We start from the raw sequence: 17,205 nt of genomic DNA, 5'->3' as shown, positions 1-17,205 counted from the left end.
TAATCAAGATGGAGATAAGGCAGTCCCATGTTAACAGTCTTATATTTTATTTTATTCTATTCTATTTTGTCCCTGCCAGAATATTTGAACAGTATACAAGATACTAATTTCCAGGCAAGCAGAACCACTTTGAGGAGGAGCAAGTTAGAGAGGGTGTTTGCTGCTGCTATATCTAGCTTAAACCCTTCTTTGAGACACAAAATATAGACTATAGAGAGACCTAACTAAAGAGAGACCTGCTGATGTTGCAAAGACCTAGCTAAGGAGAGTCCTGCTGATGTTGCAAAGGCTACAAAACCAGAATATTTCACCAGAATGTTTCACAGAGTTTTTCTCTAAGCAGTTCAGAGAAAGAACATTTAGCTTGAAACATGGCTTTCCAACCTCAATACCACTATCAACAGGAAAGTGGTGAATTGAAATATTCCCTAGCAAACAGGTTGAATATTGCATTTGTGTTCCCTCTCTGTGTGGTAATTTGCTCTGCATCACACTGAATTATATCATTTTATTATATTACACTTCACCAGGGTGGCAAACACAGTGACTAGCAGTAACCGGATAGCTAAACGCTTTGAGGATGAAGTTCATTGGCTCTGTATGATATAGATGCTGTTTTGTGACAGTGTTGTGGTACCAGTTCCACTTAATGCAGCCTGATGGTGTAAACAGGATCCAACCACCTGCTCATGAGATCTTTGTCTTATGTAAGCTAGCCTGGGTGGAGTGACTGAAGGTGGTGGAGGTGGTAAATGGATGGAATTTTGCCTGCTGCCTTTAGTGCCAGAGGTGCATCTCTTGTCAAAAAGCCTGTGCTAGACCCAGTGGAGTATGACTCTAGACTGGTCACCAATGCTGCTTTCTGGGAAAAAGCAGCTGCATGTATTCCTGAATGAGAATGATGCTCTAGATCATGGTAGGCAAACTAAGGCCCGGGGGCTGGATCCAGCCCAATTGCCTTCTAAATTGGGCCCGCGGATGGTCCGGGAATCAGGGTGTTTTTACATGAGTAGAATGTGTGCTTTTATCTAAAATGCATCTCTGAGTTATTTGTGGGGTATAGGAATTCGTTCATCCCCCCGCCAAAAAAATATAGTCCAGCCACCCACAAGGTCCGAAGGAAAGTGGCCCCCTGCTGAAAAAGTTTGCTGGCCCCTGATCTAGATCCACTATGGGTTCAGACCTGGTTTAGAAACTGAGCAATCCCAGGACCATTCCTATGTCTGCTAAGAAAAAAGAAATGTGTTATTCAGAAGCAGGGACATCTGCTAAGGACTATTATGATTTGTTAGCTACTTGTCTGAAGTGGTTGATGATAAAATTATTGCTCCTAGCAGCACAGAAAATTAGGAGTGCAAATTGGTGGCTGAGTGGTTGCACCAGGGTGAATGGTAAATGTGGAATAAAAGGAGAGCAATTTAGTGTGTGGGTGGCATTGATATATTAAGAAATAAGAGAATGAAATTGAGTATGCAATGGGTGTTTGATGGGTTTGGAGGGTAGGAAAGGATATTGCTATGTACTGAGTTGAATAGGATCCAAAAGGCAGCAGTCTGATTGGCCCTAGAACAATAGGGTCCAGAATGCAGCAGTCTGATTGGTCCTAGAACAATGCAACAGTATGATTGGTTTGCAGGAGCCACCCACTCCAGCTCAAGGTGGAAGTGAATCCGCAACCTGATTGGCCTACAGGAGAATCCCAGAATTAGCCAATCACGTGCGGCCCATTGTGTAAATAATGTATATAAAGCAGATACTTTGAGGGGACTTTCATTCATTCCTCCTCACCACTATGAGCTGAATAAAGAGCATGAAATCCACTCTCGACTCTGAGTATATTTCACTGGCGACGAAGGTGGTATCCCGCTGAGCTGACTACCACACACAGCACCGCAGCACTGCCACCTGCCGCACCGCTGCCTCGCACCGTGTATCCAGGCTTCAGCTCTGGGACCCAAGGAACTCAGAATGGCAACCAACAGCAGCTTCTCGCCATTCAACCCAGCATCCGGAGACTGGGAAGCGTATGCCTCCTGTTTCACCTTCCTCCTAGAAGCCAAAGGGGTCACTGACGAAGAAGATGCCAAGAAGAGGGCAATATTCTTCAGCGTCTGTGGAGAGGAGACGATCGAAATCGCCCGGGCTCTCCTTGTGCCTGAAGACGTTGCTATTGTTCCTTACAAAATAATAATAGAACGGCTCAAGGGGCACTTTTTGCCGCAGCCCTCAGTGGTGGCTCGTCGAAATGCCTTCTATGCAAAGCAGCAAACTCCTGGGGAAACCATAACTGGGTTTGTGACCTCTCTCCGCCAAGCCGCCCGGTTCTGCAACTTCTCAGAATTGGAGAACATGCTTCGTGACCGCCTCGTCGTTGGCCTGAAGTATGAGAAGCTGCAACGGCGCCTCTACGCTAAGAAGGACCTAACGTTCCATGTTGCTCTGGAGGAGGCCCTGGCAACGGAAGCTGCCAAGAGGTCAATGCAAGAGGCACGGCTGAGCCTGTCGTCCCAACCGAGGGTCCACCACGAAGACCTCACCGACGACTCAGGATCCGACAGGGAGGAGGTGCACCGAGTACAGCGGTGCACTCAAGCAGTGCACAGACCACAGCTGCCTCGATGAGAAGGAGGAAACTGCACAAGCTCACTGCTATGAGCTGAATAAAGAGCATGAAATCCACACTCGGCCGAGTATATTTCAGATATTATTTATTATTTTTCCTTCCTTTTACTCACTTGTGGGAGTTTAACATCTAGTTAGCAGAGTTTAAAATCATCACCCTTTTGCAGTCTGGGACATAGCTGCTTAACCTTATTAATAATCACCCAGGAAGCTTTAGCAGACTGGATCTTTCCCTTTTTATCTCTCTAAACAAAGGATCACAAACAAGTATGCAATGTAATAATAAAATTTTTGTTCACTTACATAAACTTTCAAACCAGATTCCAGCAGAAAGCAGTACTAAAAACAAGATGGACAGAATCTACATTTAGATTACAAAATCTAAAAGATAAAAAATGGAGTCTGTGCTCAGGAGAGCACAGAACAAGCCTCCTTTCTTTTCTGCTACATGGCGAGACTGAACTCTGATGTAGTAAGGATTATTTTCCTTTGTTACTTTTCCTACCAGGGCAAGCAGGGGATATGATCTCACAGAGCATCTTCTTTAGGAATTTACAGGGGAACTTCATGTATCTTAACTTATCTAGCAAAACCTGAAATTCTTATTTTGGCTGTAAGATTATTTCCCACATTGGGGGGCTACATGTTTCTGTGTGGTGTTAGGAGGTGCAAAGGAATGTGTGTGCAATGGAGAGAAAGTTATTTCTTACCCCCTACAGGAAGTTAATTTTATCCCTATTGCAATCAACATTTGATGTGCTATGATTTCATTTAAAGAGAGAAGTAAATAACAAGATAACTGGAAAGGAACCATTGGACATTTAAATAATGTTCTGAATTTATTGCATAATCATACTGTTCCAAGATCTCTCAAGTCCTCTCCTGTTTTACTTTGTCTAAATGCCAGTGATAAAAAAATTATGCCAGCACATGCAGAAAAAGGTGTGCTTTATTTCAAGTTTAGGCAATTTAAGGGACCAAATCTTAAGCTTTCCCTGTGCGGACCTGCTCTTTGGCATTAGATTGGCACAGACGCCAATTCAGGCTTTCAGCAGATTGAGGTTTGCTTGGATTGGGTGCTGAAGGTGGTTTTCATGGGGAGAGCTCCAGGTTTCCATGGGCCCTGGCAGGGTCTGACCAAGGCAGAACAGTGTGGTACTATTACCTCTATTGATCTGGACACTGTATTTCTCTTGTTGCAGCCTAGAAAATTAAGTGGACTGAGCAAATAATATCAGGACTAATTATATGAGTAAAATAAACTAAAGTGAATAAATATTATAACTTTACGACTATGTATAGTTTACAGCTTAGCAAGAAGGAATTTAATAATATTCCTTTCTGAATCATTGTATGGGAAGAACCTTTTGCCTGTTTGTTATTTTACCCCCCACCCTGCTAACTGATTATGTTCTTCAGCCCTAGAAGCAGTCTTGTTATTTTTGCAGACTTATTATTGCAAAGGTGCGTGCCAATTTTCCTGGTGGCTGGATGCTGGGGAAGGAAACCTAGAAGCCCACACACCATCAGATAGCTAAACCACATACATAAATGCAGCTCATTTGTGGCAAGCCTGTTGCCATTTCTTTCCATCAAACCAGGACCTGTGGTGTTGCGGCGAGCAGGGGGGCGGCAAAGGAAGGTGACTTGCAAGTACCTTTGCCTGACCACAACTTCAAGGTGATGCTCAAACAGCTATAAATTGTGAGCAGGAAGGTGTAAAGTGCCCTCAAGGCCAAGAAAGCTCAGGAAGCTCCTATGCCAGAGGGCACAGGAGCTTGAATAAACTTGAATAAAAGTGGCAATGCCCATCAATTGGGGGGACAGTCCCCTTAAATATTTTATTGGGGGGGGGACCCCTCAGCCCCTTCTTACTACTTGTAAAAGTAGTAAGAATTGCCTCAAGACCAGAATATTTCCTCAAACAGCTAGATATTAGGATTAGTATATTGTGTTTCATTGTAGTTAGAAAAGTAAAATGACAAAACTAATAAAGTTTGTGATTCCCACAAAGTGGAGAGTAAGCACCATCTTCTTTTCTTAATGGCACTGAAATTACATCTGGAAGGAGAGTGAACAATAACAAGAAGGTATTTGGGGGTGGGGATCTCTAAAAGACTGTATTTTGCACCAAACTATTCACCCCTGAAAATACAGGATACCCGTCCTACAATTTCTCCCTCTAAAAGCAGTCAGTGATCCTGATCTGCAGGTTCCTGATACAAGTACATTTCAGTGAGGAATCAACCTGTTCTCTTTGGTCTTCTGGTTTCTTAGAAACCGAAGCAGATAGGCAATTTCTACACAGACTTTTACAGGAGATGTGTGAGTAGGTAAAGAGCTAGGTTTTAGGGCTTTTCATTGACATGGTCAATAAATGGCCTCCACTGTTGTCATAGAACAATGTGCATCTGAGGGTTTTATAGTTCTCCCCCTTCATGTGGCTGTAGATACTGATAAGCATCAATGTGCGGACTGGAAAACTAAACGAATAAGCAGAACTCCCTGTCAAACCCTCCTTGGTTAGTATGTAGCTGGCCTTTAATCTTCTTCCATGTGGCGTCAATCAATCCAGCCTGGAAATATCTTAGTTATCTGAAAGGCAATCTGGATGCAAAATGGCTTTGTTTAAAGTGGACAGGGAATAGCAAAACACAGTGAAGTTCCAAGTAGAAGTTGATTTTTTTTTTTTAAAAAAAAAGGTGATGCAGAGAGCATGTGTGGATTTCATGCTCTTTATTCAGCTCATAGTGGTGAGGAGGGAATGAAAGTCCCCTCAAAGTATCTGCTTTATATACATTATTTACACAATGGGCTGCACGTGACTGGCTAATTCCGGAATTCTCCTGTAGGCCAATCAGGTTGTGGATTCACTTCTATCTGGAGCTGGATCAGGTGGCTCCTGCATTGTTCTAGGACCAATCAGACTGCTGCATTTTGGATCCTATTGCTCTAGGACCAATCAGACTGCTGCAGTTTGGATCCTATTCAACTCAGTACATAACACCTCTCCCCTCTAAGTTCCAGTCCTGCTCAGAAGGTTGCATTCATAGTCCTCAAGGTACGCCGGTGGCCTATGTGTGCGTTGTGGCCTGGGGTGTTCCCTGGTCTGGGGTTCAGGTTCTGGCTCATGTTCCAAGGATGCTGGCTGTAATGGGGCCGTTTGGTCTGGTGCAACCCGCTCACTCAGTCGTGGTTCCGGTTCCGGTGTCCTTTCGGCCTCACGGGTCCTCTCTGTATTTACTGATTCTGCCTCTCCTGCTGGCCCCTCCTGTTCTATGGGCCTCACTGTCCCACTGTTCCCTTGGGACTCCTCTGACCTGTCCTCCTCCTGGTTTTCTCCTGGGAATCGACGCCATATCTGGTCGCAGTGGCGGCGCCATCATTGCCCCCCATCCGTTAGCACCTCGTATGACACGGGGCCAGTGACCCTGGTGACTGATGCGGGTACCCATGCTGGGCCTGCCCCAAAATTCTTTGTGTACACTGGGTCCTGGGCCTCGAAGGTCCGGGGGTTCCTGCCTTCCCCCACCACTACCTCATCCTGAGCTCTATCAGGGTGAAGGCGGTCCAGTCTGATTGCGAGGCGCCGACCCATTAGTAGTTCAGCGGGGGTCCGGCCAGTCGTTGAGCTGGGTGTGCTGTGCTAGGAGGAATGTGGCAAGGCGGTACTCCCAATCCCCTTGCGTCATGCGGCGAAGGGTGTCCTTGGTGGTCCGCACCATGCGTTCTGCTTGGCCATTGGTGGCAGGGTGGAATGGCGCCAAGCGGATGTGGCAGATGGCATTCTGCGCTGTGAAGGTTTGGAATTCTCCTGACGTAAATGTGGTCCCGTTGTCTGAGACGAGAGTGTCAGGGAGCCCGTGGGTTGCAAACAGCCTGTGTAGTACCCGCATGGCTGAGGACGTGGAAGTGGACGGTACCAGTGTGACTTCCAGCCATTTGGTGTAGGAGTCCACCACTATGAAGAATGTTTTCCCCTGAAAGGGGCCAGCGAAGTCCACATGCAGGCGTGACCATGGTGCTTGGGCGGACTCCCAGGACTGGACTGGGGCCCTTGGGGGATCTGGGCGGGATTCTTGGCAGGCCTGGCAGTGTTTGACCCAGGCCTCTATCTCTCCCTCGATTCCCGGCCACCACACATAACTCCTGGCAAGGGCCTTCATTCTCACCACCCCTGGGTGTGTCTCATGTAGGGCTGTGAGGACCCTTTTGCGGAGGGGCTGGGGAACAACGACCCTGCTTCCCCATAACAGGCACCCCTTGTGGGCCGACAGTTCATGTTTGCGGGTTGTTTAGCTGGCGAATTCTGGCCCGGGGCTGCTGCTGGGCCATCCCCTCCACACCCAGTCCAGGACCCGGGAGATGACCCTTTCTTTCTTGGAATGGTGTGCAACTTCTTGTGCCTGAATGGGGCAGTCGGGAAGCAGCTCCAGGCTCATAACCTCTTGTGCAGGTGCTGGGTCTGGGCCTGTTTCCGGTAGTGGTAGCCTGCTGAGGGCGTCCACATGGCCCATCGCCTTCCCAGGGCAGTGAATCAGTGCATACTGGTAGCTGGCAAGGAAAATTGACCACCTGAGGACGCGAGGAGACAGCACTTGGGGGGTCTGCCTTTCGGTGGCAAACAAGCCAAGCAACGGCTTGTGGTCAGTCACCATGGTAAAGGGCCGCTCGTACAAGAAATCATGGAATTTTTTTACTCCCTTCATGATTGCCAGACACTCCTTGTCAATTTGCGAGTAGCTCCGCTTGGTTGCGTTGAGTGTCTGGGAAAAGTATGCCACCGGTACCTCTCTTCCATCCAGGAGTTGGTGTCCCAGGACAGCGCCAATGCCATAGGGCGAGGCGTCGCAAGCTAGCACCACCAGCAGCCTCTCGTCGAAGTGTGCCAAGACCGAGTTTGAGACAAGCAAGTCCTTGACTGCCTGGAATGCGGCCTCCTGGCGCTGGCACCACACCCAAGGGGCCCGCTTGTCCAGGTGTCTGTGTAGGGCCTCCGCTACCGCCGCCTTGTGGGGAAGGAAGGAATGGTAAAAGTTCAATAGTCCCAAGAAGGTCTGAAGTTCAGTCTTGCTCTTGGGCGCTGGGGCATCACAAATGGCCTGTACCTTGTCCCCCGTCGGGTGGACCCCTTCTGCGTCCACCATAAATCCCAGAAAGTCCACCTGAGGCACTCCTAGTAGACATTTTTCCCGCTTCACCTTGAGACCCGCCGTCTGGAAATGGTGCAGGACGGTGCGGAGGCGGTCCTCAAACTCCTCTGGTGTGGGCCCAGCAATCAACACATCATCAAAGAAGGGGGTGACGCCAGGAATCCCTTTAAGGAGAGAGTCCATTAGATTCTGGAATATGCCTGGTGCCACGCTGACACCGAATTGCAGCCGCTTTACCCTGAACGCTCCTCTGTGCGTCACTATCGTCTGTGCCTCTGCTGTGGCCTCATCTACTGGCAGCTGTTGATATGCTTGGGCCAAGTCCAGCTTGCCAAAAACATTTGACCCAGCCAGAGTGGCAAGGACATGGCTGACCACTGGCACTGGGTATGTGTGGGTCGTGAGGGCCTTGTTTATGGTACATTTGTAGTCTGCGCAGATGCGGACCAAACCATTAGGCTTGACGGGTGTGACGATTGGGGTTTCCCAGGGGGCATTAGGCACCGGCTCCAGCACTCCTTGCTCCACGAGCCGGTCCAATTCCTCGTCTATACGGGGTTTCAGGGCGAATGGGACCTGGCGGGCCTTGAGCCTGACAGGTCGTACTGCGGGGTCAAGCTGTAGAGCAATGGGGGCGGCGTATACTGTCCCAATTTCCCATCGAAAACCCCTGGAAATTCCTTGTATATGGTGTCCACGTCCACTTGTAAGCTAATGCGGTTTACCCCGGTGACGGCTAGCCCCAGTAGTCCAAACCATGCCAATCCCAGTAAGCTAATGTAGGGGCCCTTGACCACAAGCAAGTCCAGTTGCCGCATCTGCCCTCGATATTGCACCCTGAAGGTCCCCACCCCCTACACCTTACGTTTCTGGAAGTCCCAGAGGGTGAATGGGGCCGGCCTGAGTTTGGGACCCCCACTAGGACACAGTTTCCTTAAGGTGCTTGCCGAGATTATGGATAGAGTTGAACCCGTGTCAAGTTCCATGCAGCACGGGGCCCCCTCTACATAAACTTTCTCTATGTTGGAGTGGGGCAACTGGTATACCTGGAAGTCCGTGAGCTCCGTCGAGTTGCCTTGGTGTGTTGGGCCCTGGGGGCTCTTGGATCAGTCATCCGATGCCTGACGTCGGGTGGGCCGAGCCCAACACACCCGGGCGATGTGTCCCAATTTTCCGCACTGCCTGCACTCTGCGTTGCGGAAATGGCAGGTCCTCCTCTCGTGACTCCCCCCGCAGCTTGCGCAGTTCCCTCCTTCTCGTCCATTCAGTTGTGGTCTGTGCGCTGCTTGAGTGCGCTGCTGTACTCGGTGCACCTCCTCCCTGTCAGATCCTGAGTCGTCGGTGAGGTCTTCGTGGTGGACCCTCGTTTGGGACAGCAGGCTCGGCCGTGCCTCTTGCGTTGACCTTTCGGTAGCTTCCGTTGCCAGGGCCTCCTCCAGAGTGACCTGGAACGTTAGGTCCTTCTTAGCGTAGAGGCGCCGTTGCAGCTTCTCATCCTTCAGGCCACCGACGAGGCAGTCACCAAGCATGTTCTCCAATTCTGAGAAGTTGCAGAACCGGGCGGCTTGGCGGAGAGAGGTCACAAACCCAGTTATGGTTTCCCCAGGGGCTTGCCGCTTTGCGTAGAAGGCATTTCGACGAGCCACCACTGAGGGCTGCGGCGAAAAGTGCCCCATAGCCGTTCCATTATTGTTTTGTATGGAACAGTAGCGACATCTTCAGGTGCAAAGATTGCCCGGGCGATTTCAAACGTCTCCTCTCCGCAGACGCTGAAGAATATCTCCCTCTTCTTGGCATCCTCTTCGTCAGTGACCCCTTTGGCTTCTAGGAGGAAGGTGAAACAGGAGGCATACGCTTCCCAGTCTCCGGATGCTGGGTTGAATGGCGAGAAGCTGCTGTTGGTTGCCATTCTGAGTTCCTTGGGTCCCAGAGCTGAAGCCTGGATACACGGTGCGAGGCAGCGGTGCGGCAGGTGGCAGTGCTGTGGTGCTGTGTGTGGTAGTCAGCTCAGCGGGATCCCACCTTCGTCGCCAGTGAAATATACTCAGAGTCGCAAGGTGATTTCATGCTCTTTATTCAGCTCATAGTGGTGAGGAGGAATGAATGAAAGTCCCCTCAAAGTATCTGCTTTATATACATTATTTACACAATGGGCCGCACGTGATTGGCTAATTCTGGGATTCTCCTGTAGGCCAATCAGGATGTGGATTCACTTCCACCTGGAGCTGGATTGGATGGCTCCTGCCGACCAATCAGACTGCTGCATTGTTCTAGGACCAATCAGACTGCTGCAGTTTGGATCCTACTCAACTCAGTACATAAGAATGTGCATGTGTGTGCATGTGTGTGTGTGTGTAAGGGTGTGTGTGTGTAAGGAGCACCTTTGTTCATGTCATGCTGATGCCACCCTTTGCCAAATCCCCTTCCTTTACACCTCATTAAAAAAAAACAAAACCTCTGCTTTCCTTTGCACCTGGACCAAACCCCCTTCCCCTCACATTCTGCTCTCCACCACCAGCCATGATGATGGTTGCTAGGAAGCTGTCCCTTCCTGCCTCAGTAGCCCACTGGGGGTCATGTGGCACCTGCGCCGCTCACTCATTCTGCTTGCTTGCTCTGCCTGCCTGCCTGGCAGCCACATGAACTATGGTATGACAACATCCTTCCAGTTTTATTATATACTTATTATATACTAAGATATAGATGAACATAGAACTGTTTTGTCAGAACCCAAAATACCAAACAATGAGGGTGTATTTGGAGTGAGGTGAGGCCTCCCCAAGGCTAGTTTGTTGGTAGTATTTTGATTAATCTACTCTTTTATGTATCTAAGCCAGCCTTTCTACTTGTTTGCTTTCTCTCGATTCTTTTTGATTCTTCCCAATCCAACGCAGTCCATTCTTTAATGTGTGTATATGTTTGTGCTGTCTCTTCCCTGTCTCTTATTAGTTTCTTATTGTTTTTAGTAATCAGTTATTTCAACATAGTGTTTTATTGCTGTGGCATTTTTGAATATTTTTCTAAGGATTCCACCCCCCCCCCCCATCCAATATACCTGTTTGCAGTTTGGCAGGGTTAATCCTAGTCTTCAACCCTTTCAGACAGTGACAAGAGCTGCCACCAAAAATTCACCGAGCACAGAATTTAAAGTAATTAAGGTTTTATTCTCAGGCTAGAATTTGTTTTTTTCAATATAATTCCTACAATTAGTGGCTGGCATCCACATGCTACAGCTTCTTTAGTCTGGGATATTCATTGCTATTGCACTTCATGCCACCCACACCAGGGGGGCAGAGCCTGACAGAAGGTCCCTGGCTCCTCCACTACACCCAGCCCCTGCGAAAGCAAATGTTCCATAACCGGCAAAATTGAGACTTGGGGTTTTGTGTGGTGCGGCGTATCAATCCCCATTTGGATTTTTAAAATGAAGACATTTCCCCTCCATAAAAAATAAGAAATTATCAGTTAGGGTAAATTTTAACTCTCATGAATCTGGACTGTCATTGCTGATTGCTTTTGACATGATTGTCACCAGACCCATCATTTATTTAGAGAACTTGAAAACAAAACCAGAACAACTTTATTATGCTCTGCAGGGAAAATGCATTAACTACCAACTTGTCTTCAGTGAAAAGAAAAAAAAAAAGCCACAACAAAGCGCTCTCTGGCAATATTTCCATTTGAAACTCCACAAAAATGCTGTTCCCTGTGGTATTTGGGTTTCTATAATTATGGCAGTAGCCAAAAGACTCAGACATTTGGATGGAAAGCAGTTTTTCCATTCTCTCCAAGAGGACACCATGGGCTTTTTCAAATGATAGAAACATCTAACAGACTCTGTTCAACGAGTCAATGCATTAGAGCCATTTCCTTTGATTTCCTTTCCTTAAGTGCTTCACATATGCAGGAATCCTATTCTTGAGTATTTTTGAATTGTGCACAAGCATTGTATTGCCTAAGTACAGGTGCAATGTTACCAAAAATGAATGAAATGTCTAAACCTTCAAAATAAAATTCTCATATTACCAAATGTTTTCGAGGCTCCACATCCCTCTTCCTTCCTCCAAATCTCTTCTCAAAGCCCACATTTCATCTTCCAGCAGCAAAGTGCAGCCAAAGCCCACTTCCAGGGTTTTGCTTCCCAGGTTGATAAATCACATGAGAGGAACCTAGAGGGAGGCATGTCAGCAGTTGCTCCCACCTCTGTCTCTGTCACCTGCAGCAAGTTAGATGGTGACCTTGTTATAAAATAGATAAACAAGTATCTATTCAATTCGAATCAATTAGACTTACCTTTATCTGGATATGCCCTACTGCACAATAAAAAACAAAAGGTTAGCCCTGGATGAACGTGGCTCATGGGAATTTAAACTAGGGCTCAGCCAAAAATTCTCAGATGTCAGAGAGCTTCCTTTTTCTCCCTACCCTCCTGCTGAAAAAGGAGTTCACTTTGCCTAATCTTCTCCAAATCTTCTCCAACATTTTATTTTTTTTGGTGGCAGTCACCATTCTCTCCCACAGTGTTACACAGAAAGATGTTTTGTACACAGCATTTTTGAGGATGCAAAATGGTGGCCTGGATGCCAACTCCATTGCTGCTGCCGACACTTACAGTAAGAAGGAAGCTATGCTGCTGCTAATGGCAAGTTATACCCCTAAATATCTTTTCCTGGAGAAATTTCATTAAATTGTCTCCCCAGTTTTTTCTCCCTGCAAATAGGGTGGAGAATTTTGAAAGGCTAATGTACACAGCTACGAGAGAGAGAGAGAGAGAGAGAGAGAGAGAGAGAGAGAGAGAATGTATGGGATCAGCTGATTTCCAGCAGAAGCTACAGCAATTAAGTGCATGAGAAAAGTGTGAGAGATTTGCAGTCAAACATAACTAACAACCCCGGGTTCTAATTGCTAGTGTAGGCTCAGTGAAGTCATGCCCCTCGCCCCTGGTAAGGGAGGAAGTGATGTGTTTCTTCTCTTTCTTCCCCTCACTCTCTTCTTCATGATGTAAGCCATGGAGGGAGAATGTGTCTCACACTAGCTCCCAGTTCCAGCCATGTATCTGAAGCTACCTTTCTGTATTTCTGCCCAAGAATATTTTGCCTGCATTATCTATTATTGCTGTGTAAGACAATGCATGATTGAGTTCTAGAAATTTTAAGTAAATAATTTTTAGACTTACTTAGCAGTGTGTGGTCTGTTCATTGCAGAGTGGGGTAGAAAGAGGTCAGCTGCCACACACAGCTGAAATGGGATAAAGAAGGTTTAATGGTCTATCTTCCTATGCTTCACTTAGCTGCATAACTTTGCTAGGGCCTCTCCTCCACCCTGTGCTTTGAATACAGGCAGTAGGCTGATTCCTTTGCTGTTAGAATCATAGAATCATAGAGTTGGAAGAGACCACAAGGGTCTTCGAGTCCAACCCCCTGCCAAGCAGGAAACACCATCAGAGCACTCCTGACATATGGTTGTCAAGCCTCTGCTTAAAGACTTCCAAAGAAGGAGAATCCACCAAACTCCTTGGCAGCAAATTCCACTGTCGAACAGCTCTTACTGTCAGGAAGTTCTTCCTAATGTTTAGGTGGAATCTTCTTTCTTGTAGTTTGGATCCGTTGCTCCGTGTCCGCTTCTCTGGAGCAGCAGAAAACAACCTTTCTCCCTCCTCTATGTGACATCCTTTTATATATTTGAACATGGCTATCATATCACCCCTTAACCTCCTCTTCTCCAGGCTAAACATGCCCAGCTCCCTTAGCCGTTCCTCATAAGGCATCGTTTCCAGGCCTTTGACCATTTTGGTTGCCCTCCTCTGGACACATTCCAGTTTGTCAGTGTCCTTCTTGAACTGTGGTGTCCAGAACTGGACACAGTACTCCAGGTGAGGTCTGACCAGAGCAGAATACAGTGGCACTATAACTTCCCTTGATCTAGATGCTATACTCCTATTGATGCAGCCCAGAATTGCATTGGCTTTTTTAGCTGCCACGTCACACTGTTGGCTCATGTCAAGTTTGTGGTCAACCAAGACTCCTAGATCCTTTTCACATGTACTGCTCTTAAGCCAGGTGTCATCCATCTTGTATTTGTGCCTCTCATTTTTTTTGCCCAAGTGCAATACTTTACATTTTCCCCTGTTAAGGTTCATCTCGTTTGTTTTGGCCCAGTTCTCTAATCTGTCAAGGTCGTTTTGAAGTGTGATCCTGTCCTCTGGGGTGTTAGCCACCCCTCCCAGTTTGGTGTCATCTGCAAATTTGATCAGGATGCCCTTGAGTCCATCATCCAAGTCGTTGATAAAGATGTTGAATAAGACCGGGCCCAAGACAGAACCCTGTGGCACCCCACTAGTCACTCTTCTCCAGGATGAAGAGGAACCATTGATGAGCACCCTTTGGGTCCGGTCAGTCAGCCAGTTACAAATCCACTGAGTGGTAGCATAGTCAAGACCGCATTTTACCAGCTTCTTTACAAGAATATCATGGGGCACCTTGCCAAATGCCTTGCTGAAATCAAGGTAGGCTACATCCACTGCGTTCCCTTCATCTACCAGGCTTGTAATCCTGTCAAAAAACGAGATCAGGTTAGTCTGACATGACTTATTTTTCAGAAATCCATGCTGACTATTGGTGATCACAGCATTCCTTTCTAGGTGCTCACAGACTGTTTGCTTAATGATCTGCTCCAGAATCTTCCCTGGTATTGATGTCAGACTGACTGGGCGGTAATTATTTGGGTCCTCTCTTTTCCCCTTTTTGAAAATAGGGACAACATTTGCCCTCCTCCAGTCTGCCGGGACTTCACCTGTTCTCCAGGAATTCTCAAAGACGACTGCCAGTGGTTCTGAGATCACATCTGCCAGTTCTTTTAATACTCTTGGATGCAGTTCATCTGGCCCTGGAGACTTGAATACATCTAAACTAGCCAAGTATTCTTGTACTATCTCCTTAGTTATTCTGGGCTGTGTTTTCTCTGCTGAATCATTTGCTCCAAATTCTTCAGGTCGGGCATTGTTTTCTTTATCGGAGAAGACTGAGGCAAAGAAGGCATTGAGGAGTTCAGCCCTTTCTGTGTCCCCTGTTTGCATTTCACCATCTTCTCCTCTGAGTGACCCCACTGTTTCTTTGTTCTTCCTTTTGCTACGAACATACCCATAAAAGCCTTTTTTGTTGCTTTTAACCTCTCTAGCAAGCCTGAGTTCATTCTGTCCTTTAGCTTTTCTGACTTTGTGTCTACACGTGCTGGCTATTTGTTTGAATTCCTCTTTGGTGGTTTCCCCCCTTTTCCATTTTTTGTACACATCCTTTTTTAATCTTAACTCAGTTAAAAGTTCTTTAGATAGCCACCCTGGCTTCTTTAGGCACCTTCCATGTTTCCGTCTCATTGGTATTGCCTGAAGTTGTGCTTTTACTATCTCCCTCTTAACAAACTCCCAGCCATCATGAACTCCCTTTCCTTTTAGTATTACTGTCCATGGGATCTCACCCAGCACTTCCCTAAGTTTTATGAAGTCGGCTTTCTTAAAGTCAAGAAATTGAGTCCTAGTATGCTTGGCTGCTCCTTTCCGCTGTATAGTAAACTTCAGAAGAGCATGATCACTTGCGCCTAATGATCCTTCCACTTCTACCCCATTAACCAGGTCATCAACATTGGTTAGGACCAGATCTAAAATGGCTGTTCCTCTTGTTGCTTCTCCCACTTTCTGGACAATGAAGTTGTCTGCAAGGCCAGTGAGGAATCTGTTTGACCTAATGCTCTTGGCTGAGTTTGACATCCAACAAATAATTGAAGTCCCCCATTACTACTATCTCCCTTCCTTTTGCATGCTTGGCCATCTGTTCCAGGAAGGCATCATCTATGTCCTCCGTTTGGCTTGGGGATCTATAGTAAACTCCCACAATGAGGTCACTGTTATTCTTCTCTCCATTAATTTTGACCCAAATGCTCTCACTTTGGCTTTGAGGTTCTAAATCTTGGATCTCTTCACAGGTATACACATCCCTGACATATAACGCCACTCCTCCTCCTTTCTTGTCTGGTCTGTTTCTCTGAAATAGATTGTATCCCTCCATTTTTACATTCCAATCGTGGGACTTATCCCACCAGGTTTCAGTGATGCCTATTATGTCATATTTAGTTTGCTGTACCAAGAGCTCAAGCTCATCTTGTTTATTTCCCATGCTTTGCGCATTAGTGTACAGACATTGAAGTCCATTAATCATTCCCCCGTGCCTCTTATTTAAGGATTTTTTCCTCCCACCACCAGGTCTGCGTGCTGTTTGCTCCATTTGGTCTATAACATTTGGATGATCATCTTCATCAGTTGATAGACTCCTACCTTCAGGAGCACTGTCTCCCTCCCCCACATTAGTCAGTTTAAAGCCCTCCTGATGAGGTTTCTGAGATTTTTGGCAAAAACATTCCTCCCAACCGTTGTGAGGTTGTGTATTTCTAAACAATGAGAGCGAACCCTGGGCCTCCTACTTCTTTGAGTCACGTTTCTCCACATATCGGGCTCCTGTGTTGGTGAACTAGCCTCCTTCCCAGGGGAGTCTCCTGTCTCCTCCTTGGTGGAGACGGTGTGCTCTGCTGCTTCCAAGAAGAGCTCCAGCTCTCTAATTCTTTGGAGCGTAGCTACACGTTCCTCCAGTTGCTGGACTTTGTCTTTTAGGAGGGCAATCAACATGCAATTGCTGCAGGTAAAGCTGCCTGCAACCTTTGGCAAGATGGCAAACATTGCGCAGGAACCGCAGGCGACTGCAGCTGTTCCCTCCCCCTCCATCTTGAGAACGTGTCGTTGGGGGTGGCTACAGCGGTCCTGCATCATAAAAAGCGTGAAGACAGGACAAATAACTGCCCCCCCCAAAAAACCTAGGTCTCCCCAACAAACGTTTGAGACTAGCTCCCTGCTAGGCGCGCGCCGCTGGCCTGCAAGCTCTGATAAGCTCCTCCCACAGCTAATCACCTGCCTCAACAGAAACCCTGCCCCCTCTGACCTTTGCACAGGGAGAGCAGCTAATCAGCCACAAAGAATCACACACACAATGGAATATACTCAGGGTCGCAAAGTGATTTCATGCTCTTTATTCAGCTCATAGTGGTGAGGAGGAATGAATGGAAGTCCCCTCAAAGTATCTGCTTTATATACATTATTTACACAATGGGCTGCACATGATTGGCTAATCCTGGAATTCTACTGGAATTCACTTATATCTGGAGCATGATTGGGTGGTTCCTGCCAACCAATCAGACTGCTGCATTGTTCTAGGACCAATCAGACTGATGCATTCTGAATCCTATTGTTCTAGGACCAATCAGACTGCTGCAATTTGGATCCTATTGTTCTCAGTACATAACACACAAGAAAACCCTTTTGGGTATCTAGGATTAATTATCACTTACCATTTGGACCAAGCTAGCAGCTCATCTAGTCCACATCCTG

The 17,205-nt window shown here is 47.1% G+C and overlaps 1 protein-coding gene across 1 annotated transcript in view; it reads right to left on the bottom strand.

The window, feature by feature from the left end:
* The window catches only part of LOC310660724 (uncharacterized protein), a gene marked incomplete at its 3' end in the record, with an annotated part of 176,638 nt that extends 159,969 nt beyond the window's left edge, over window positions 1-16,669 (bottom strand). Inside the window, exon 1 of the mRNA XM_083405681.1 lies at window positions 16,234-16,669. The remainder of the gene's footprint in view (window positions 1-16,233) is intronic.
* Window positions 16,670-17,205: the final 536 nt, after the last annotated feature.

Source organism: Podarcis tiliguerta, assembly GCF_965153285.1.
Source record: "Podarcis tiliguerta genome assembly, chromosome: 12".
NCBI lineage: Eukaryota > Metazoa > Chordata > Lepidosauria > Squamata > Lacertidae > Podarcis > Podarcis tiliguerta.
Note: the sequence above shows the minus strand (reverse complement) of the source record. Positions and strands in the feature narration are given on the sequence as shown.